Below are 24,363 nucleotides of genomic sequence, written 5' to 3'. Positions count from 1 at the left end.
CATCTTCTGGATATATGCCCAGGAGAGGTATTGCGGGATCCTCCAGTAGTACTATGTCCAATTTTCTGAGAAACCGCCAGACTGATTTCTAGAGTGGTTGTACAAGCTTGCAATCCCACCGACAATGGAGGAGTGTTCCTCTTTCTACACATCCTCGCCAGCATCTGCTGTCACCTGAATTTTTTATCTTAACCATAACTTTTAATCAACAGTTTTCCACTCTAAGGCACTATTCTAGAGAAATGAGTGGCTCTATTCTGACAGCAGTCACTGATGGGAAGCAGCAGATATCCACTCCTGCTAAGCTGCAGTTCCCCAGCCTTCCTCACTGGTGGTGTCACAGATAAAAGCATTCCTTTCAGGTGGGTGCTATTAAAAACCTGCATTCCATCTCCATACAAGTAAAAAACATAGAGAGGCCTGGATGACCCACTTCCAATAGTGTGGCCCTTTTTCTTCTCCTACTGAAGTCAGAACACATCACACAAGAAACAATGGGTGACTCCTTCAAGCCAGGAAAGCATCAATGAAGGCCGAATAGAGACTCAGAGTCTTACTCCTGCCAGGCCTTCTGAGGAAGTCTCCCCTCAGACATCAGTGGAGTTATCCTATGGAGTCCTCATGACACCTTCCTTCTCCCACTCCTACCCAGCTTCCTTAGCTGGAGTTGATATCAAAAGAATGCAAGGGATCCAGCAATTTCTAACATATTTCCAAATGTCCAGATTTTGATGAAGAACAAATCAAAAAACAAAACCAAACAGCAAAGTCAAACCATGTTACAGAAGGAACAAGGCAGCCAGCAGCCTCTGGGGAGAGAAGGCTCAGTCAGTAGAGGCCAGCACTAGATGACAGATGTGAGAGCTGCCAGCTAAAGACGTCAGAGCACCACCATGAACCAGGAGCTACAAATGTGAACATTGACCCCTAGCAAGCAAGTGGGAAATACAGTGAAGATCTAGTGCCCTCCTAGAATGGAAAAGTATAGGAACCAGAAGGAAGACCTCAGTGGAGACAATGTAGAACCAGATGGAGGGCACACAGCACAGAGTCAGTGAGCTGGGAGTTAGAACCATAGAAATTATTCAGTGGGAATGATGGAGAGAAAGTAGACTGAAGAATAAAATAAAAGAACCCCAGGAATGTTAAGAGTGTGCCAAAAATCTAACATTGTATCTTTGGAACACCCTAAGAATAGGAAAAGACAGGGAACTGAAACACATCTGAGTAAGAAACTAAAACCTACAAAATTGGACCAGAAAATTCACAGACATAAGAAATGCCATCTAGTTGCCTGGATAACTCTCCCTATAAAAGATAGATTGCCCTTGCCTTGATCCTAAAACTGTGAATGCATTGTTGTATATGATAAAAGGACTTCACAGGGGTGATGAGATTTTTGAGATAAGAAAATACCTTGTCTGATAAGAGTTCTCCTAAGAAAGAGACGGAAAGGGCACTGGGATGCATGCTCAGCAGTCAGGTCTGCAAGGAGCATTAGAAGCTGGGAGGTCAGGAGGTGGATCTGCTTTGGACTTCCAGTGCAGAACTTCTCACCTCTGCATCTGAAAGACAATCAATTCAAGATAGTTTAAGCTCTGAAATTTATGAAAATGTGTTACAGCCACAGTATAAAACTAATCTACTGATTTAACCTCAGACAAAAGGAAGCCATGCCACGGTACACCATGCTCCTGAACATAGTGCCAAGGAGACAAGCCTGGGAAGCACATGGCATGGCTGCAGTCTGAATGGCAGTGGACAGAAACTACAAAGACCAAAAGGACTTGACACTTCAGTGTTCTAAGTGATGTCTCCCCAGAATCCTGTTTCCCACGAAAATACCCTTTAGGAGGGAAAGGAGGTCAAGGTACTCTCTGGTGAAAGAAAGCAATCACCAGTAGATCTCTCTAAGGGATTTGCTAAAGGACATGCTCTATAAAGAGATAATAATCTGGTAAGATCAAGAAACTTAAAAAAAATGTGGTGAATATAAGTATGCCTGAAGACTATAGAATTTCCAAAGGTTTTGTTGTTGCTGTTGTTTGTTTGCAGTCTTTTTCGAACAGGGTTTCCCCATGTAGCCCTGGCTGTCCTAGAACTCATGTAGACCAGGCTGAAACTCACAGAGATCCATCTGCCTCTGCCTCTCTGCCTCTCTGCCTCTCTGCCTCTCTGCCTCTCTGCCACTCTGCCTCTCTCACTGCCACTCTGCCACTCTGCCTCTCTGCCTTTCTGCCTCTCTCTCTGCCTCTCTGCCTCTCTCTCTGCCTCTGCCTTTGCCTCCTGAGAACTTCCCTAAGTTTTATATGAGAGTGACACACACAAATGTGTAACTGTCCGTGTGGTTCTAAACATATATAGAAGAAATATACATATATGTATGGAGCATGCACACATGGATAACAGGACAAAGAAGGATAAAGGTTCATAGGGGAGAATATTAAAACAGAAAAAAATGAAAAAAATATTGGGTGTAATCTTAGAAGAGCTTGTGCATTGAAACTTGGATACTACTGAAGCAGGGTGTGGTCATGGTGAGAAGCCCCCATGTGCTGATGGAAGCAGGGTGCCGCCGTGGGTAAGAAGACCCCATGTAGTGAAGATGCTGATTCCTCCAAAGCTGCTGTGCTGGCTTAACACAGTTTCTCTCAAAATCTCAGCAAGAGTTTTTTGTAGACCTAGGCAAAATTATCCTAAAATGTATGTAGAAAGACCAGGGCTAGAATAGCTACAACAATTGTGAAAGAGCTGAACAAGTGGCATCGAAAGAAGGATGAACATGAGAGGAACCAGATAGAAAGTCAGAGCTGATTCATACAAAATACTCATATGAAAGAATAAGTAAGAGGAAATACTGATAAGTAAGATGTCTGTAAAACCTGCCTCGCAGAAAACCTTGTTAGGGGTTTGAAAAGACAAGCTACAAAGTGGAAGAGAATAATTGTAAAGCCTGTTTGCAAAACAGAGGGCTAGGGAAACTGCAGCAACAGGAACAGGAAATGTTACTGTTAGGGCATAGTCACGGGTATGTGGCCTGGAGGGGTAGCTTAGCACTCACCTCACATGCTTAATGTTCTGGATTCTACTCCACACAACACAAGGGCACTGTGAGAAAGAAGAAATGGGCCAAAGGAATAAACATTTTATTAAAGGGGGGGGGTTATACAGGACCTCAAGGATATTTTGTTGACCCATTTAATGCTAGTAAAGTTTGTGTTTTTTTGTTTTTTTGGGTTTTTTTTTTGCTTATATTGGTAGCATATATTTAAGCATTGTAAAGTGTAATAGAAACTCCAGATTTCGGGCTGGTGAGATGGCTCAGTGGGTAAGAGCACCCCACTGCTCTTCCGAAGGTCCATAGTTCAAATCCCAGCAACCACATGGTGGCTCACAACCATCCCTAACGAGATCTGGCGCCCTCTTCTGGAGTGTCTGAAGACAGCTACAGTGTACTTACATATAATAAATAAATAAATCTTTAAAAAAAAAAAGAAAAGAAACTCCAGATTTCTAACTTCTCTTAGGAAGAAATAGAAAATTCACTCCCAAAATACTTCCCCAGATCATAACTGTCCAAGGGTTGCTCTTCCATGGAAGGCTTGTGCTCCTCCGCACTGTCCCCATCAGTGTCTGGTAACATTCTGAGGCATCTTTTCTTATTACCAGGGAAAGTGTGTGTGCTCACTTCACAACCAACTGCTAGACTGTGAAGACAGCCCTGGTGTGCCTCACTCTCGGGTGGTATGTGCTGACCACGTCAGCATCTGATTTATGGTTATGACAGCTGTCACACCTTCAGGGACTGTGTTCTGTTTCCCTGTTCACCTCTTAAATAGGATTCCTGCTTCAAGGTTTTCAAGTCTATCTAATGTCTTCAGTAAAAGCTCCATGCTTTCATTTTTGTTGAAGCATGTGACTGATACTTCTTTCTAGTAGCTTTTACCTCCTCCCTATCATTTTTGTCCTCCCAATTTAAATGCTAACACTGCTTCTGGTCCTACTTCTTAAAGATTTTGCCGGTTATTATTAGCACATTTATAATTGTTAGACTTAGGACCCCACAACCTCAGATGGGCTGAACTCACTAGTCGGTCTATTGAAAGTACTCCCTGAAAGGAAACAGGAGCTAGCAGCTACATTTTTTCTCCTTCCCCTTGTGGGAGGCTATCTTCTTTATTGTTACAATTACTGTAACATTCTTGCTAAAGAGTTCCTAGTGGTTTCTCTGGGGTTTCAACAGAAGGCTTGTGGCTGATTATAGTTCGTGTCTTACATGATTTGGTTCGTGTAAGAGGAAATGTTTCCTCAATGTCTGATTTTCTAATGAGCCATTTTAGTTCTACAGCTCAGAGCCTCCCACCCGACCGACTCTTGCTGGTCTCTCTCTTTAGGGGACCCAAAGTGGAAAGACTTGCCTGGGTCTCATTAACTCGGCCTAAAGGGGTTAACACAAAGGAAATGGAAGTTAAGAACGTTACAGAAGGAATTTACCATGGTGGCCATGATTAATAAGCTATTCTGATTGAGAAACTTGGCAACACTTAGCACATTTTGTTACAAAGTAGACATCTGGAAGTAAAGCCGTTATGTTTGATATTGAACTCCCATGTAACTCGGTATTTTCTAAGCACAGTAGTATTGCAAACTATGGTACAGTTAGACAGGCTGTTTGTCTGATCGAGGAGTATATGGCAGAACTAAAAGGAAAGTGGACAGGTAGTGCAGGATTGAAGGATGGCCAAAGAGTCCATGACTGTAATAGCCTTTCAGGCTACCTAGAGAAGTGGCTTCCGTGTTCTATTTGGCTTTTCCCATGAATCCAAAGTAAGAATGGAGGACTAGGGATATAATCAGTAGGAGAGCACTTGTCTCACGTGGTTAAGACCTCGGGTTCCACTCCTAGCCCCGTCATAAGTACTAGGATAAGGTGGCCACTAGAGAGATCTCTCAGAGGTTAGGAGGACTTGCGGCTCTTGCAATGGACTGGAGTTTAGCTCCCAATGCCTACACTGAGTGACCCACAATTACCTAGTGTCAGCTCCAGGAGCACCCAGCACTGTCTTCTGGACTCTCTGGACACTTGTAATACACAGATGTGAGGGAGGGAAGAGTGGGGGAGGAGGGAGGGAGGGAGAGAAGAAGGCAGAGAGGGAGGGAGGGAAAGCTTGGTTATAAAGGTGGCTTTCTGAGGTGAGGCTGGGCCTCAGCACCCTGCATATGCTGACCTTCCCAAATATGGGAACATTCAGTGCATAATTTATGGTAGTGGGGGGGGCTGCTCCCCTATTATTATGAAAAGAAAGAAATATTTAGCAAAGAAAAGGAATTTACATAAGGAAAAGTAGAAAGAGAAAGAAAGAGATGGAAGAATGAAAGGGCTAGTTGGGATTAAAGCTCGGCCATCTGGCTGCTAATTTGTGTGATTGCTGTTGGAAGGAGAGGTTCTAGTGACCTTATGCCCCAGCATCTGTAAGAAAGAGGATAAAGGAGTGGGTGAAAGGAGTGGAATGGAGGCAGGGGTGAGGGTCTGAGTGTGAAATCTAGAGCTGAACTGTTGGAATTGTCTCTGTCTCTCACTGTCCCCAGGCCTAGCTCTGACCTCTCCATGCTTCAGTTTTCTCCTCTGTGAGTGGGAATCACACAGTCTCCGTAGGAGGGTGGTGTTGTCAGAGAATGCAGTAGTGCCAGGTGCCTTGTCAGCCACAGCACTGGCTGCTGGAGAAGACAGACACATGGCTCAAGAATGGCAGAGGCTCGCACTTGACAGAGCCATGCTTGGGCTTGGGACTTTGTCATCCGTGAGTTTTTCCTGATGTCTCAGTAGAACACCCATTTCTGCCTTTAGATATTTGTCCTGACTTAGCCTATGTGCTAAACCCAGATAGCTCAGTGTGTTCAAGACACACCAATTCGTGGTATAGAAAGAATACTTTGGCAAGACCTTGGCCAGGAAAGAGACCTAAGGTCTTATTTGTTCATTCCTAAGGCCCAGCAAAGAAAAGTCCCCCACATACAGGGAATTAATTGAGTGGCCTCAGCTTTTGCTTGTTTTGTTTGGAGAGTGCGGATGTTTTGGAGTACTGTTGCTGTTATTGTTGTTTGGAGACATTCTTACTTAGGCTGGCTTTAAACTGTAGCCCAGGCTGAGTTAGGCTCAGAGCATCCCCCTCCAGCAGTCTCTGCAGTGCTTACTCATAACTCCTGCCTTAGCATCAAGTCTTTTCAGATATTTGCTTTTAAAGTATCATTAATAATAGATTTTAAAGTTTTGAAGTTGATTTTAAACAGGTTATTTTCACTTTGCCAGAATAAACAGGTACATGAAAAAATATACAACTAAATAATGTATGCCACAAAAACATAGAACTACGTGATGTGTACTCAAATAAGATACAACCAAATGATGTATACCAAAAAACCCCATATATACCACCCCTCCAAAAAAAACCATATATACCACCCCCTCAAAAAAAACCATATATACCACCCCCTCAAAAAAAAACCATATATACCACCCCCTCAAAAAACAAAACAAAACAAAAAAAAAACCTTGACGGCCATAAGCCAGCAGAAACCTTCCATGGTTTTAATTCTGAGTGTTCAGAGCCATTCATAGCAGTGGGCCTGTACAGGTGGTCTGGATCTTCACGGATCTACTTCCTGTTTCATGAGCTTGATGGTTGTGGGACCACAGGCACCAGAGCAGTGATGCCCAAGTCTGAGAGGCTGGAGTCCCATCTCAGGGAGCTGCCGTTCCTCCTCTCCCAGAGCTCTGCTGAGTGGGTTTCCCGATGTAAGAAAGGACCAGCATAAGCAATCAGCATTCTGACTCAAGAGAGCAGAAAGACCGGTTTGAACTGGGTAGGTGGGGAGTTGGAAAGATCAAGTCCAGGGGGAGGTGACAGATTGGTAGCATCCTGTGCCAAAGCCCCAACTCACAAGGGAGTCAGATGAGCCAGGGACCCCTCAGCCCTTCTCAGAGAGCCACAGTTTATTTAGGAAGCTCTAGAACCTAGATCAAGCAATCCCCTTGCACTGATTCTCAGTGTGTTACTTTCAGCAGCATTTTAATATTCTTCCTACATCCTGAGTTATTGATTGAACACTCTCATGTTTTTTAAGCCTACCTCCTTCAGCACAGCACCCTTGAATCCCATGTATACTTTTATGGTATGATTCCTAAATTGGTAGACGAAATGTTAGTTACGGACAAAAATACAATCTCTTCACACCTGGAAAAATTAATGATTTTTTCCAGAAAAGGTACCATATGATGGGAGGAGACCAGTTGCTATTTGCATGTGAGTGGAGAGACGGATGTCTGCCAGACAGATAGAGTAAAGAGCCTGCCTGTCCCTTTCAGCCTCTTAAAATATGAGTGGTGCAACACTGATGAATCTGAATATTATTGAATATCCTTCACATTCTGGCTACTTTCCCAGCTGAAATCTAGAGGGAAATAACCAGAATCAAATTCTCCTGCTTAGAAATTAGTGTTCCGAGTCTGTTTTAGGAATATATAATAACCGCACTGGCAGGGCAGGGTGTGGGAGGAGCTGCTTTAGAAGATGCCTCAGGAACCTTGCAGACCAGTGGAACTCAAATACAGTTCTGGGGTTGTTAGTGAGTCTAAGCTGATGTGCAATGCACATCCTTGTGGCTTTGGCATAAGGTAAAAAATGGGGTTAGAGAAGAAGAGTGGTCAGGGCTACATGACTGGACCACACATATGTAGAAATAACACAGAAGCAGCTTTCAGCCCACTGCGTGTCCAGTTTCACACGTTATCTGTGTCTTCACTCCCCCAAAGCAGCATGTGATGAACAAGCCTACTCCTGAGCAATGCTCATCTCTAACTCCATCCCAGCATCTTGGAAATGTATTTAGGGCATTGGAAGAATGCCCTACATCAGGGGGAGTGATGGCTCGGTTGTTAAGAACGTGCGCTGTTCTTGCAGAGAACCTGATTTCAACTCCCAGCATCCAGGTGCGGCAGTGTACAACCAACTGCCTGTAACTCCTGCTCCAGAAAATGCCTTCATCTGAATTCCATAGGCACCAGCACTCTCGTGTACAGAAACCTCCATGCAGATGTGCATACATATACACATAATTAAATCTTAGAGAAAGAATACAGACCCCGTGACAAGCAACCACAAGCAGTCTGACATGCTTCTCTGTATGGCACAGAGTGTGGCTTATTCACATCTTAAATCCCAACACCCCATAGTAGGGTCAGGGAAGAAAAGCATTGCGGAGTAAGCCAAAGGCTGTACAACACTGGAATCTAGATGTGGAGTCCCACAAAAGGACAGATTACTCGTTCCACAGCCTGTCTAGGCCTGACACCTCTTCACTTGTAAAATGACACAGTTGAACTGGACAGGCCTTGAGTGTATGCTTCCTCGACTAACATGCATAGGAGGAACTAGGGTGTCCTGTAAATTGCAGATCCTGACTCATAGGTGTGGCCTGCGGCCTGTGTTTTGTTTTCCTGTAGAGGAGTCCTGATACTGCTCTACAATGCTGATACTGCTGGTCCACCGACTTCTCAGCACTTAGTTCTGTTGATCCCTGTGCACATGTGTCTGTCAACTAGATGGCTCTATGACATTGCAGGAAAGATGGGGGCTTTCACCAGTGACCCTCCCATGGGATCAACAGTCCTCATTCTTCATAATTAATCTCTATCAGACACTCCTTAATATGTAATTATGTATTACAATTTCATGTGCACACCAGAAAGCACTGATAGATTTAGTCCCAGCTTACCAGACTTGACAACAGAAGACAGAAATATGTATAAAGACAGTAATAAATACTAAGTTATGATATATGCCCATTCAGACATTGAGTACATTCAAATAGAACGAAAGCATATATTTAGATGGACCATAGAATATTTGTATTCAACATCTTTTTTTTTTTTCCTTCTAATCTCTGGTAAACGAAGTATATTTTTGACATAAAACAAGATTTCTGCTTCTCTCTTCCTGGTGAAAACTGGGAGTGGAAAGGTCAATTTCTGAATTGCTTTTGTTGAAGACTGACTGATTCTGGCCTCATCAGCCCCAAACCTTAACCCTGTGACTGACTGTGCAGCTGCCTCGGCTTAACTTGGGGTTAAACCCCAAGTGTGTCCTCACAGGTTCATTGACTGACTCTCAGTGCTTCCTGTCCAGGGCTTTGACCCAGCCGTCACTCTTGTGAATCACCGTGGGAAGAAGTGGACAGCACTATCTCTGAATCACAGAGCTGTGGGCACTACCGAGGAGGGGGCCAGTGCATCCAAAGTTTCTCGGTCATTATATCAGAGGAAGGCTGGCTTGGTACTCGATCTTCTGTACACACAGGTCTACTGACCTAGCCTGAGGATGGGATCAAAGGAACAGAAGTAGGCAGCACTGACTCCTGAAGGCAGAGCTGGATCTACTCCTGAGGGCCATCCAGACAATGTGCTGGAAACAACATCTAGTAGCCATGGTGATAAGCCAGTTTATTAGAACTGAATCCCTGGTTAGAAGAGAGATGCTAGGATGACTCGGGGAACTGATTTATTCTAACTCAGCAAGAACTGGACTATCATAGGTCTGTTCTATCTACTTGAGGGTTTCCCAACTAAATACTAGTAGTGAAATTAGAAACCCTTCATTTAACCTTCTCTGACTCATATGAACACATGTGATAATTAATAATGATCATATGCACATACATAGGAATACAGCCATGCAGAGAAAATAATGCATACCATGCCCTCAGCATACAGGCGTGCATCCATGGAGGAGTCGCTGTGAAATCTGATACACTGTTTTGAAACTTGGCCCTACCATCTACTGGCTTCATCAGTTCACCTTTCAGACTGCAGCTGTTCCACCTGCAGGGTGATGTTGGCGTGGCTTCCATGCAGTATGTGTGTGCACTGTCTGAGGGGCAGATGGGTGGAGTTATGTAGCATGATGTCTGAAAACCTAATCACAGTCAGCAACCACAAGAAACCTGATTATGTGACAGCCCCTGAAATTGTGCCTCAGGGAAAAAATAGAAAGAAAGCTTCCATGTTTGTGTTTGTCTCTTGCTTCGTATGCAGGCCTTTGTGCGGGAGGTTGTGTCTGGGTTCATAAAATGTCACGCTGCTTATTAGGAATGAAGCTGTGGTGAGGACAAAGCCTGCATTGATTAGATAGGCTCAGCCCTGTTCACTCAGTATTGTCACACGTACCTGTTGTTTCTATACATAAACCTAGCAATAAAGGGTGAAAACAGCCTACCCATATTAAGGAAAACACGAACCCATAGATGATTACTGAATTGGAAAGATAAATCTTAAAAAGCCATAAATGATATTTCATCTACTTTGCACCAATGCCTCTTACTGTCTCTCTGAGCATACAGAGTTGTACAGACATGACAGGATGCTGCACATCCCGTTAACCGCTCACAGGTAGGTAAGGAGAATGGAGGAGTGGATCTGGACTGTGGTCCTGGGAAGAGAAGGATGCCCTCCACCTGTAGCCAGGGAGAAGAGGCACAGGTAGGAGTGGTGCTGAGGCCTTCCACCCCTGTTAGAAGGGCATGAAGACCACAGGCTGAGGGTGTGAGGCAGACTTCTAAAATGCAAATGATCCATAGGGGCCAAATCTGAGCCAGGCCTTGGAAGGGCCATCACCTCAAACCTGCTCACATACTGTCTGAACAGGGTCTTACTGTTTCTATGCAGGGAGCGAGTTGTTCATCTTAGATTGAATGTAACAGTAATTAGGACAGTTAATTCTTTCCCAGATTTATTGTGTATTTGAGTCATCTGTGACAGTATTAAAATGCAGATCCTATAGGTCTGAGACCTGCATTTCTAAAGAGCCCTGAGGTATTGCTGAAGCTGCTGGTTCAAAGACTGTATTTTGAGTAGGAAGTGTCTAACCCATTTTCTCCCCAAACTCCTCTCTGTTTCCCACTCCCATCCTACTTACCCCTCTGTTCCTCCCTCTGTACTCACGTGCCGTTCCTTCCTGCTTGATTAACTAGCTCTCATGCTGTCTCGTTGGAGTCACCTTTGCCTCCAGCCTGAGTCTTTGCTTAGACTTTCTCCCTTTCTTCTTTAAACTTGCATACTAAAGCTCCAGTCCTCCAGAACTCACGGTTTCCTGAGTCCATCAGCTCCCGTCTGCTACGGGTAGGGCTGAGAGGGCCTGCATGGCCCGTGCTCCAGGTCTCCTGTCTGCTGCTCCTTCAGTCCTTCTTCCTTCTGTATAACTAACTGCCTGCCAGTCATGTTCTCACAGGTTGGATCTACGTCTCCATAGACTCAAGTCTGGAGAGCTTGTTCACCAGCTCTGGGACTGTTTTGGAAAGCTATGGAGTGTTTAAGGGATGAGGGCTGGCTGGGACAAAGCATTAGGGACAGGCTCTTGGGGGGTCAGCCAGGCTCTGCCATAGTTCAGTTCTCTGCTTTCCTCTGATCCATCAGTGTGAGAAGCTGCTCTACCTCATGTCCTACCAAAAGAAGGAACCAACAGCTTGCCTTCCCCACCATGATGGCCCACAATCCCTCTGAAACCATGGGTCAAATGAAGACTTCCTCCTGTTAAGTGGGTTGCCTCTGGTAGACAGCTCAGTCTCCAGACCGCAAGTCCTTCCTTCCCCTCCCCCACTGTGTGCTAGCCTCCCCCCCCCCCAAACTGTGTGCTAGCCTCCCACCCCAACTGTGTGCTAGCCCCCCCCAACTGTGTGCTAGCCTCCCCTCCCCCACTGTGTGCTGGCCTCCCCTCCCCCACTGTGTGCTGGCCTCCCCTCCCCCACTGTGTGCTGGCCTCCCCTCCCCCACTGTGTGCTAGCCTTCCCTCCCCCACTGTGTGCTGGCCTCCCCTCCCCCACTGTGTGCTGGCCTCCCCTCCCCCACTGTGTGCTGGCCTCCCCTCCCCCACTGTGTGCTGGCCTCTCAGCCCAGCCCGCATACCCACCCACTCCTGATCCTGAGCTTTCATTCCTTCAGAGAGCACCACAGCTGCCTGCCAGGTGGACAGCTCAACCTCTTCTCTACCACTAAGCTCCATGCGGACAGGAAAATCTGTCTGTTTTCATCAGTATCAAAACTCCAGGGGCCACAGGGATGGGTATATGGAGAGATTTAAAATAGTTGCAGTTATTGAGATGGGATTAGCTTAAAACAGAATTAGAAAAACATATATATTTAAAGCCCTCTTGATCTTTTCAATAGCTAGGACTAAGGAATGCCCCTGTGTTCTCACTCATTTGTATCTAAAAATGCTGTTTAGTAAAAACTGTTGAGCCTACCAGGCCCTTTGAAGATTAGGACTAAAACATGACCAAAATTAAACTCTCTTCAAAAGTTTCTGTCCCTTGTCTCAGTCAAGGACCTCAGGAAGGTTGCTGGCTGAAGTGAGGATTTAGTCAACCTCACTGCTCTTCTCCTGGGACACAACACAGAGATGCAAGCAGTCAGCATTGAATGATTCTGGCCTGGCCTCTGACTCCTGTGGTCCTCCCAGCAAGAGAGCAGCAACTGTCTGTCTCTAAGATGGCAATGACCCAAGTCACAAAATGCAAGACCTTCCTTTAAGAGCCCATTCTGCCACTTACTCTTAAGGACACTAGCAGCGAAGGAGGCTGATGTTCATAGACGTTGTAGCCACGCTTACTTTCAGTGTACTCCAAAGTCACACCCATGCTAACGATGTTCTCATTTATAGCCTGTATGATGGCCTCCTGACTGGATGACAGGAGATCTTAACGCCGTTGCATTATACATTCCCTGATGGCTGAGTGTGGGACTTGTTTAGCTCCTTAGCCTGATTTTAAATTTGGGTCATTTGTATTTTGGAGTTTGGTTATTTGGATTCCTTATGTATTCCAGATACAGAGCTGGAAAATCTCTCTCCCACCCTGTGGGCTGCCTCTTCGTTCAGTTACTCATTTCCTTTGCTATACAGAAGCGTTGGCTTCACGAGATCCACTTGTCAAGAGTTGGTGTAATTTCCTCAGCGCTGTTTAGGAAACCCTATCCTGTGCCCCAGTGTTGAATCACATTCCCGGGCATCATGTCTTACATTGAGGCCTTGGATCTATTTGTAATTGAGTTTTATGTAAAATGAAACACAGGGATCTAGTTTTTTTACAACATGTTGATGTCCAGATTTCCCAGCACCATTTGTTGAAGACACTAACTTTTCTCAGATGCATATTTTTGGCATCATTGTCTAACATTAGGTGACTGTAATTATGTGGACTTATATGTGGATCCTCTATTCTTTTCCATGACCTGGGTCTGCTTTGTGCCAGAACCATTCTATCTTTCTTACTATGGCTCTGTAGTATTAGTTGAATTGAGTGTACTATCTCCTGTAGTATTCTTTTTGTACGGAATTGTTTTAGCTAGCATTGACGTTTGTGCTTCCATATAAAGTTTGTATATATCTGCAATTTTGATTGGGGTTTCATTCAGATTAATAGGTTGTTCTTAGTAGAGGGGCTGTTTTCACAGTAGGTCTCCTTCCAACGCAGTAGTGTATAAGGTCTTTCCGTCTTCTAGACTTTCCCCGTTTCTCTCTCCTGTCCCCTGGAGGTCTTTCTTACCTGCTTATGTTGTCCATCTTCTAGAGTTTCCCCGTTTCTCTCTCCTGTCCCCTGGAGGTCTTTCTTACCTGCTTATGTTGATTTCAAAGTTGTGAACAGGGTTGTTTTCTTAATTTCTTTCTCAGTGTTTTTGCAGTTGGAATATAAAAAGGCTTTTGGTTATTTACATTAATTTCTATACTACCATCTTTCTGAAAGTGTTTATCAGCTTTAATAGTTTCTCTGGTGGAGTCTTTAAAGTCTCTTATGCACAGGATCATATCATCTGCACAGTGTATCAAGGATGCAGTGACTTCTTTTCCTGTTTACATGGCACTCCTTCCTTTTCTTGTCTTAGTACTGCAGCTGAGACTTCAAGAAGTCTGTTGAATAGAAGTGGAGAGAGGGGACAGCCTTGGCTTCCTACTAGTCTTAGTGGCGATGCTTTAGGCTCTTCTCCATTTAGCATGATGTTGGGACTTTCTGGGGCAGCAGCTTGTAAATAATGACACGAAGACTACATTTATTTATGAATGCCTAGAACTTAATGAATGCTAGACTTGTTCCTGACCAGCTTATAGCCAATTATCCCATTTATACCTGTCTAAGTTTGGCCACATGGCTGGTCGGTTACCTCTCCTTCCTTCCCGGCCTGCTTCCTCCTTCATGTTCTACTGCATCTCCCCATGTGAGATCTTCCCCAGAGTTCCCAGCTCTGCCCGGAAGTCCTGCCTTCCTATCTTTCTTGCTTTGCTATTGGCTAACAGAAGGTGAGAGAGAGAATGTTTGCAAAACACCGAGACAGGTCACGCAAGGTCCTACGTGTGATCAAATCTCTGCAGGTTCAGAAACCAGCATTTGTCTAATACAGAGACAATCTTACACAGTGCATAAAAACATCACTCTGATAATGCTGGCTTTTTGACAGGTGGCCTTTTAATGCTGTGGTAGGCTTTCTCCATTCCTAGTTTCTCTCTGACTTTTATCAGGAAGGCATACTGGATTTTGTGGAAGCCTCTTCTACACCTGATGAAATGATTCTATGATTGCTGTCTGAGTCCATGTAAATGACGGATTACATTGATTGATATATGTATATCAAAGCATCTCTGCCTTCCTGTAGTGAAGCCCATTGGATCACGATGAATGATCTTTTTGGTGTTTGCCAGTGTTTTATTAGAAATTTTTGTATTTGTGTTCATCAGGGAGATATGCCTGAAATTTTCTTTTTTTGTTGTTGTTGTTGTTGTCAAAGTTTTAGTATCAGGTTAATACTGACTTCCTAAGAAGAATTTGGGAGCATTCATTCTTCCCTTTCGTGTTCTTGGGAATGATTTGAATAGTAATGGTGTTAGTTCTTCTGTGAAGTTTTGATATAATTCCACTGTGACTGCATATAGTCCTGGGCTATTTTTTAGTTGGGAGTCTTCATATCTTATTGTTGGCTATAGATCTCTTTAAATTATTTCATCTTGGTTTAATTTTGGTAAACCATATGTATGTAAAAATTCAATTTCCAATTTAGTATAATCCAGGTTTTTATAGTAGATCCTGATGGTTTCTGAATTGCATTGGTGTGTATAGCAGTGTCTCCCTTTCATTTCCGGGTTTCTCGCTTGTGGGTATTCTTTCGCTCTTAGTTAAGTTGACTGTCAATCTTGTTTGTCTTTATAAAGAACTAACTTTTCATTTCATTGGTTCCTTGTAATGTTTTTTGTTTACTTGTATTTCATTAATTTCTACCCTGATCTTAATTATTTCTTCCCATCTCCTGCATTGGGTAATTCTTGTTTTTCCAGGACCCTAAGGTACCTCATTCAGCTGCTTATTTGCTTAAAACTTCTGATGTAGGCACTGAGGGCTGGAAACTCACTGCTGCCTCCATTATGTCCCATAGATTTAGTGTTCATACATATTTTAGAGGTTTTGTTGTTGTTTTTTTTTTAATTTTAGAGGTTTTTTTTTTTTTTTTAATTTCTTCAGTGAGCCATTCATTATCCAATAGTGTATTGTTTGGTGCCCATGAGTTTGTGTGTTTTCTGTGGTTTCTCTTACTGTGGATATCTTGCTTTATTCTATCATGGCGAGATGCAATATATAATGTTATTCCAGTATCCCTATAACTATTAAGGATTGCTTTGTGTCCTAAAACATGGCTTCTTTGGGAGAAATTTGTGTGTGCTGCTAAGAAAACTGAACTATTTAGTGTTTGAGTGGAGTCTTGTATGTGTCTTCCTAGTGTCCTTTCACTTATGCCTTCATGTAACCCCAATGTTTCTTTTTTGTCTGGAGGCCTTTATTGGTGACAATAGGGTATTGAATTCCCTCATGGTTACTGTACTGGGGTTAATCTGTGACTCCACACATAGCCATGTTTGTTTTATGAAATTGAGTGTTGCTGTTAAGTGCAGTTCTCTAATGAGACCTGGACATCTGGGACCAGGTCACTAGCTGTGTCTTCCATGGTGTGGTTTCAGCCCCCGAGCCAGTATCTGTGAGAGGGCAGTGGACGGGGTAGCTTGAGGGAGGCTGGGGTGGGACAGAGGCAGGCTGGGGCGGAGGATCTGTTCCGTGCCAGTGTGGTAAGTCAGCAGGCAGGGCTTCCTGGGTCATCTCCACTTTGCTCGGGCATCATTCCCAAGTTCTTGTTTCTGATGCTGTCTTCAGAGCTTGCGATTCCCTCTCCTGTTAAATGATGGTTTTCTGGCTGGTGTGGAAACCGTCCGGAAGCCACAGTGTCACTGAGGTGTGACCTGAGTAGTTCTGGGTTGGGAGTTTCCCCAGCAGATGGCTGAGAGGAGTTCCCATGGGCTCACACTGCTGAAAGTCTGAAGGCAGAGACAACAGGCATAGCTGCTACCTTCTCCTGACTTCCTGCTGAGCAACTTTCTCTTACCTTCCACTGCTTTCTCCTGGAGTACACAATCAAAGGCTCTTAGATCACATGGCCAGGGCTTGAACTAGGATGTAGTGGCAAGCTCTGACCTTACTGATTCCCACAGAGTCTCGCCTGGGCAACTCATGGCGGGACCATCACCTTCCTTGGGTGGAACCACTGTGTCTCTTTGCCGTCTCTCAGCTCTGGTCCTGCTGGTTCCCGTAGGGTCTCACCTGGGCAGGGTCTCACCTGGGCAGCTCTTTGCCCACTCTAACATTGCTTTCCTTATCATTTCTTTCTAAGGAACAATTTGTCCTTCCCTTTTTAAGCTTTACCAAAACAGAAACAAATTGAAAGCATAAAAGAGTCACTGTTTTACCTCAGGATTCATCCTCAAGCAATCTCCACCAGCTCTTATGTCTCCCCACTCTCCAAGAATCTCCCTTCCATGACACAAACTTAAGAAGTCTACCTAAGCTGGGCGTGATGGCGCACGCCTTTAATCCCAGCACTTGGGAGGCAGAGGCAGGAGGATTTCTGAGTTCAAGGCCAGCCTGGTCTACAGAGGGAGTTCCAGGACAGCCAAGGCTACACAGAGAAACCCTGTCTCAAAAAACTAAAAAAAAAAAGAAGAAGAAGAAGACGAAGTCTACCTAAGAACCATCCTACAAAAGCAGAATTTTAGGTTTGAGTTCAATTTCTCAAATTTTAGTCACACCTCTTGCAGGACGGGATCTTTATAAGTGATACAATCTTACTGTTAATAAGCATAAGGCACTGTATTAAATTACAGTGTATTTCAAGTTGAAGAAGTAAATAGCATGGCTAGATCCATGCTAGCAATTAGCGCATAGTTCTTCACCCTTTCATTTCATATCCCCCCTCCCTCTTTGTCTCTCCCAATCTCTCTCTCTCCACCTATCTCCCTCCCCGCCTCTCTCCCTATCTCCCTCTCTTCCTCCCTCTCCCCCCCCCCCTTTCAGTATCTAGCTGTTTTAAGTCTGTGGTACATTGCCCATTGTGTAGGTCTGCGGCTATGTATGTGATATATAACACATGCCTACTGTAGGAATCTGTAGATTGGGAAGAGGAGGAAGGAAGCAGTGACTCAAATATGGCAGAGACATAACTAAATAACACATCTGCAGCATCATTTCTGTCTCTTTCATGGATATGTATACTGTGTACATGTGTACATTTATCTTACATAGACCTGTTTGTTTAGATTTAGATTGGTTTGTGTTATGTGTATGAGTGTTTTGCCTGCATGTATATGTGTACCACATGCAGGACTGGTGCTCATGAAGGTCATAAGATGGCATCTGATTGCCTGGCACTGAAGCTAAGGAGAGGCGTGAGTCACTGGGCACCCGTGTCCAAGGTCAGAACTGAACTCAGGTCTTCTGCAAGAACAAGTGCTCTGTGGGCATTTTAAGATCACATTTCAAGTTTCGTCTTTAGGACTCCTTTCTCTGTAGTACTAAAATGCTACAGTTTAAAGTTTACTGGTCAATTTCCTCCTTTACTGCATAATTTTTAATAAGTAAAGGAGAAGGTAATAACTTTTTTAATCTTTTAGTTTTAGTTCAATAAGTAATTTAAAACTATTTTCCTCTTATTCCTTTCTAGAACACACTGAGTTCTTCTCTGATTTCCACAGTGGAGCACAACTTCAAAGCTGGGAGTTGGTGAGTTCAGGATATTTATTCATCTAAGTCACCATCTTTAATATTGATGATTCAAGCTTGCTTCTAAGGTAACTCAGTATCTAGCCACCCTGCATGTGCAGACGCACAGCTCCAGCCAGGTGTGAGCCAGCCTGCATGTGCAGATGCACAGCTCCAGCCAGGTGTGAGCCAGCCTGCATATGCAGATGCACAGCTCCAGCCAGGTGTGAGCTAGTTCCACCTTAGATGTCACACCATGACCACTGTGCCACAAGGGTAACTTGTTTGTTTTATGTTGCTCTAACAACATAGAAACGGCAGGAGATGTCTGTTTGGGGTCACAGTTGGGGTCAGAAGCGACATCCGTTTTGGGCCCATAGTGAGGCGGATTGAAGGGCATGGTGGGACAAGCTGCTCCCTCCTAGCAGTGAGGAAGCAGAGAGCCAGGGAGGAAGTGTGTAAGGACAAGATACAGCCTTTCGAGGCATCACCAGCAGCCTACTTCCTCTGAGCCCTGCCTCTGCTCAGGCTGAACTCATAACTGCTGAATCCATTGATGGAATTCAGCCCTAATAAGTCAATCACCTCTCAAAAGCTCCACCAGCTGTCCACTAGGCGCTAACATATGGGATATTTCCTATCCAGAGACAAGAGACCAAGACACCAACGGGCACAGTTCCTCAAGCAGTGTCTGGCTCAGTCCTCACTCTGCTTCTCGGTGCCTCCATGGAGGGCCAGTGCTACCCCATCTCAGTCTCTTTCCTCATTCTGAGATGAGAATACTAATTGCACAGACTCTTGAGCTCTGTGAAGGATGACCAGTATACACAGCTCTCCCCACCACTACCATCATCGGGACCATGAGGCTGTGTTTACTGTGACCATGATCAGTACTGATACCAGTTACATCAGAAACCCCTGAGTGATCTGGGCTTGGACTGGCATTTAACAGAATCAAATCCAGTGTGAAATCCTCGAGCCTAAGCAAATGACAAGTCACACAAAGACCTTCACACTGGGTTTTAGCAATTGCATTACTACAGGTTATCACTTTTTAAAGTGAATCCTTGACCTTGAAGTGCCATTTTCACCCCATTTAAAAGATTTAGAAATCTCAAGTGTCCTGGCCTCCCTGACCTGCTCCCATTACAGACTATCATTCTGTGCCTCTCTCTCACAGAGGAAAAGGTCCATCTGGTCTAGGTTTTCCCAGTCCCTCACATCTTGGTAAAAATAAACCATTGTGTGAGAAATCCAGAGTTAAGTCTTTGCTGTTAGGAGAGCTGGGTCACTGCTGAGTCATTTGCAGAGCAATTACAGAACCTAGAAACAGATTTCTCCTCCTCTTCCTCCTCCTCTTCCTCCTCCTCCCCTTGCTAACTAAGGCTAAAGAATATGTGCTTAACAGCTTTGATTATCTGTGCTCCATAAATGCCTTTCTCTGATCTTGCAACATTTGACAAGAATCTCGATTCAGGGATTAAATACTTTCTCTACAGCACTGTTTCCTCTAGAGTAACTCACCTTACACATATAGTGTTGACCTAAAGTGCAGGACGTTCTCCAGTCAGGGATCAATCAGCTTTAACAGGGAACCATGCATTTTGGAATAGACATGAGATGCATCTCTAGTACACTCAAGGCCCCCAGTGTCTGCAGAGCCCTGTCTGCTCCCTTTGTGCCTATGGCCTGACTCTTACGCTTTTCAGTGAAGATAGTTTTCTGTTTGTCATTTGTTTTTCTTTCGAAATTAAAGTGAATTTGCAGTTTGTTCTCTGTTGGACGAGATTCCTGTCCCCAGTCCTCTGATAACCCCTATTTGAGTGTCTCAGGCAGCTCTCCAAATGACAGGGAAACTGCCTCCCCCACCTGGCTCTCTTCTCTTCTGCTAGCAGCTGATTGCTTTTCCTGGAATCAATACTCCAATTAATGGCATCCCTGTTGACCCAGTACTCAAGCCAGGAATCTCTGCCCTGGCCTGGCTCCTCCCCGTTCAGTCCATACCAGATTCTGGATTTAAGATTATGCAAAAGTTTCAGGATATTGGCTTAGAGGGTCACATAATTGCTGTTACTAATATTCATTGTGTCTTTCTGACCCTTCATTTTCTCTGCTGCCACTGGTCAGTACATTGTTCCTGGCCTTCACCCATGCGCATGTGCACATCTGTGCAGATCAGGTCTGAAATCAACTTCTGTAGCTTCTTTCAGAGTGGCTCTCCCTGACTGAGGTCCCTGCTCATGATTCCCACACCTCTGTGCCTTTGTCACCTGAACTGACCCAGACACCTGGCTGTGCAGCCCTGTGGCCCAGTCCTGGGTACCCCTCCAGGATGCTTTTCTCTGCTCTATGGGGCTGGATTTCCTTGGTTTAGTTTTTTCAAGGCAGGGTTTCTCTGTGTATCCTGGCTGACATAGAACTCCCTCTGTAGACTAGGCTGTCCTCAAACTCAGAAATCTGCCAGCCTCAGCCTTCGGGTGCTGGGATTAAAGGGGTGAGCCACCATCGCTCAGTTCCAGGGCTGGATTTCTTGAAGTGTTCTACAATGTCATGTCTCTTAAGACAAACATGCACAAGCAAGACTCAATGCACACTGCTCTCATTTCTGAGAATGTTCTGCCCCCCCCCCATTTCTTCTCAATTCTGGAGCATCCTTCAAGACCCACCCCAGTCTCCATCTCCTCTGAGAAGCTCTCCTTGGCCCTCTCAGTACCACAGGATCCATACAGTTCATTAGCTGCATCTCAAATCACAGTGTTGCTGTTAGCCACCTGTATATGGCCTTCCTATGCATGCTGAGCTGCAGGGCAAGATTCTAATCCTATCTTTGTACCTACAACATCTAGTTACTGTCTGGACCATTTAGGTTTCTATGGATGAAGCATCTCCAACACTAATAAAGAGAAGCATTCATGAGAAGAAATTGACCTCAAGCTGTTCTTTTCCTCTGACCTCCCCCAAGCATCTTCTCAACGATGTAGCTTTGTTTTCTCTTTTTGATTTTCATATCCGTGTTTTAAGGAAGTACCGCCAAAACCTACCCAAGGTCTTTCACTCCTCTGCTGATATCAGTGCTAAAGTACTGGCTACATTCTTCCTAAACTTGAAATCCGGTACTGTTTTCACAAGGGAAAAGAAGGTTCAGCCTGTGTCTCTATCACCCTGTTGATGATGGTGGCCTATTCTGTGATGTTTAATTTGGGAACGAACCCATTTGCAGGCTTCCATTGTGCCTGTGCTTGAGATATGTGTCCCATGTGTTCAGGTGTGTTTCCTGTTCCCCGGCTCTGAGAAGACAGAAATTACTTCCCAGGGAGGCGTGGGCTCTAAGTTCAAAACAACACTGCATTTCATGAGGAGCCACAGTTAACACAGTGATGAGCTGCTTAGTTGGGGATCGAGGGAGAGATAATGGGATTCATTTTTAATTCATTCCAATTGTAGGCAAGAGCCTAGATGCCCTGAAATGGCTTTACAGTCAAAGGTTACTTGCAGGGCACCGCAGAACTTCCCACAACTGCTCCCACTGCTTTGCTGTGCAGCGATGGCAAGGTGACGGCAGGGCTGAGGAAATGACTGCTCTCTCCAGCTTCTCTCTGAAGCTTGGCACTTTGGCTCAGAAACTTGAGGTTAAAATCAGCATGCACTGTTAGCTTTACTTTTGAGAGCAGTTCATTTGAATAGCAACCTGCCTGTGCCTTGAAAAGCATCCAAAAGCAGCAAGGAAGGTTCGGCCAGGAATCTGAAACAGTAAATTAGCTAGCTCTGAGCTAGCACTCAACAGAATACTTTGCAGTCGGTCTCATTAATTTTTTATTTTTGCCTCTCTTTTCCCATATTATATTCTACATCATAAGAAAATATGTCTGTTCACTTCAGATAGTTGGGATTTTTTTTTAAGTTTCTTGGTTCACACATTACCCAGAGAATACCACTATTGCCAAGTCGGTTAATAGTCTCCTGACAGTTTCCCCTAAGCCCATACAGACTTTAAATACTGCTCTGGGGGGTGGAGTGGGGGGAAGAAACCTTTATAAACATAGGAGAATTGCAGAGCAGCTCCCTAGATACTCAGAAGGCAGAGTCGCAGTAGTCAAAGCTTCCTCACTCTGCCTGCACCCGTCCTGCACTCTTCCAAATTTCCTCTTTTAGAGACATCAACTACTTACTACTCTTTAAGGAGAAAAGAGAAACTGCAGTGCTTGAGGCCCTGGGAAGCTGTTACTCGCTGTAGAGACTTGCACTACATGTCACTGTTGCAGGGAGCACGTCTGGTCTTCTACTTGGGGCGCAGTGGACTGGAAAGGACGTGTCAAGCTCAGGTCTGGGTGCTATTGGTTTTCCTCTTACACCAGTGTTTCCCTGGAGTACAGATTTATTTATTCATAAAGCTGAGATGATGTCAGACAGGAGTTACGGCAGTGTCAATTCATGCTGCAGCCTAAGTAGGAAGAACTTTTATAAGGTTCAAAATCAATGTGCTGATGCCGGGTCTGGAGGCATGTGCCACTACACTTCTGTGTGTGAGGGAGCAGCACGTAATTAAACTCCGTTCCTGCTTTCTGAGCTACTTTGCATATGAGCAATATAGCTGAAATATGACTGAAGCCTGTCTTTGCCAGATAGACAGATTAGCACCCCAAGCTGGCCAGGAGCAGCAGCAGCCCTGATCCTTTACTGACACTAAGTCTGTCAGCTCACATGTCTGTGGCATGTAAGTTTGCCTCTCCGTGCAGATGACAAACGTGGACATGACATACTTTACGTATTGGTTGGCTTGTTACAATACATACAGGGCCTCTGTGTGATTAAACCGTATACACCTTACAGAACTGTGGTGGTTTGAATGAGATGCCCCTCATATTCTCAGGCATTTGAATGTGTGGTTCAGTTGCTGACACTCTCTGGGGAAGCTTGGCAGGTGTGGCCTTGCTCCACTTTGCTCCCTCTGTCTTCAGGCTATGGTTTGAGATGTGAGCCCTCAGCTTCTGCTCCAGGCAGTAAACTGCTGCTCGCTGCCGTGCCTTCCCATACAGTGATGGTGACTGACGCCTACTTCCTGACCCCTTCCTTCTGTAAGCCCCGAATAAACCCTTCTTTTATAGGTTGTGTTAGTTATAGGGTTTTGTCATAGCAATACAAAAGTAGTAAGACATTAGTGCTAGAAGTGTTCACCCCTTGCTTGTAAAGAGGGTTTGGGGAGCCAGGCTTCCCTCCTCATCCCTGTTTGTTCCTTGGCTTGTGATCTAAGAAGTCTTGCTCACACGCATGCTACGATGTGTTACCTTGCCACAGGCTCAAAGCGACTGGGTTACTTGGTCATGAGCTGCACTTCCAACAATATGAGCTAAAATTATCCTTTCCTCTTTAACAGTTAATTTTATGAGTTTGTTGTTGTTGTTGTGGCGATGAAAAACTAACGTAGTGGTCAGAGGTAGAGTTATCTGAGCAAGACTGGCAACTAGCTGTGGGTCAGTTTGTCTTCCAAAATAGTCTATGGCATCCTAAGTCTCTGTTGCCATAGTGATAGTAAGGAGGGTCCTTGGAAGGCAATTAAGTAATGAGGAGGGAAGCTGTCACTGTAGGTTTAGTGATGACGACAAAAAGAACTGTTTACTGGAACCCAAACATGCTGGCACCCTGGTCCATCCTGATCATGGACTTCAGCTCCTAAAGCTATAAGAAACAATATACTGTTTAGACAACGTGCTGATAAGTCAATACTGTAGTAGCAGCCAAGGTGATTAGGAAGCACTCGGTGTGTACCTACAAAGCATGAACATACATCTGCCTGTAGAGTCGTATCAGATTGGAAGCATGAAGCTACCATCTTTAAGTCTTAGATTATCTGGTACTATCATATACACCAAAAGCTTAATAAAAATCTGTTAACTGGAAAAAAAACCATGTTTACCCTTTGTGGATAAAAGTATCTATCAAATGGAAATTTTATTTGGCTTTTTTTTTTTTTTTTTTTTGCATTCCCAAGTTAATTTTATTTTTTTTTTGTTGTTTTTTTTTTGGAAATTTTTTTTATTACATATTTTCCTCAATTACATTTCCAATGCTATCCCAAAAGTCCCCCATACCCCCCTCACTTCCCTACCCACCCATTCCCATTCTTTTGGCCCTGGCATTCCCCTGTATTGGAGCATATAAAGTTTGCAAGTCCAATGGGCCTCTCTTTCCAGTGATGGCCGACTAGGCCATCTTTCGATACATATGCAGCTAGAGACAAGAGCTCCG

The 24,363-nt window shown here is 44.5% G+C and overlaps 1 protein-coding gene across 3 annotated transcripts in view; it reads left to right on the top strand.

Moving 5' to 3' along the window:
* Window positions 1-24,363, top strand: part of Pag1 (phosphoprotein membrane anchor with glycosphingolipid microdomains 1) — a 142,301-nt gene that overhangs the window by 31,806 nt on the left and 86,132 nt on the right. For all 3 annotated transcript variants that reach the window (XM_021158325.2, XM_029475223.1, XM_029475222.1), the window contains exon 2: window positions 18,080-18,138. The gene's annotated coding sequence lies outside the window, so the exon portion shown is untranslated. The remainder of the gene's footprint in view (window positions 1-18,079; window positions 18,139-24,363) is intronic.

Source organism: Mus caroli, chromosome 3 (genome assembly GCF_900094665.2).
Source record: "Mus caroli chromosome 3, CAROLI_EIJ_v1.1, whole genome shotgun sequence".
NCBI classification, from domain to species: Eukaryota; Metazoa; Chordata; class Mammalia; order Rodentia; family Muridae; genus Mus; species Mus caroli.
Note: the sequence above shows the minus strand (reverse complement) of the source record. Positions and strands in the feature narration are given on the sequence as shown.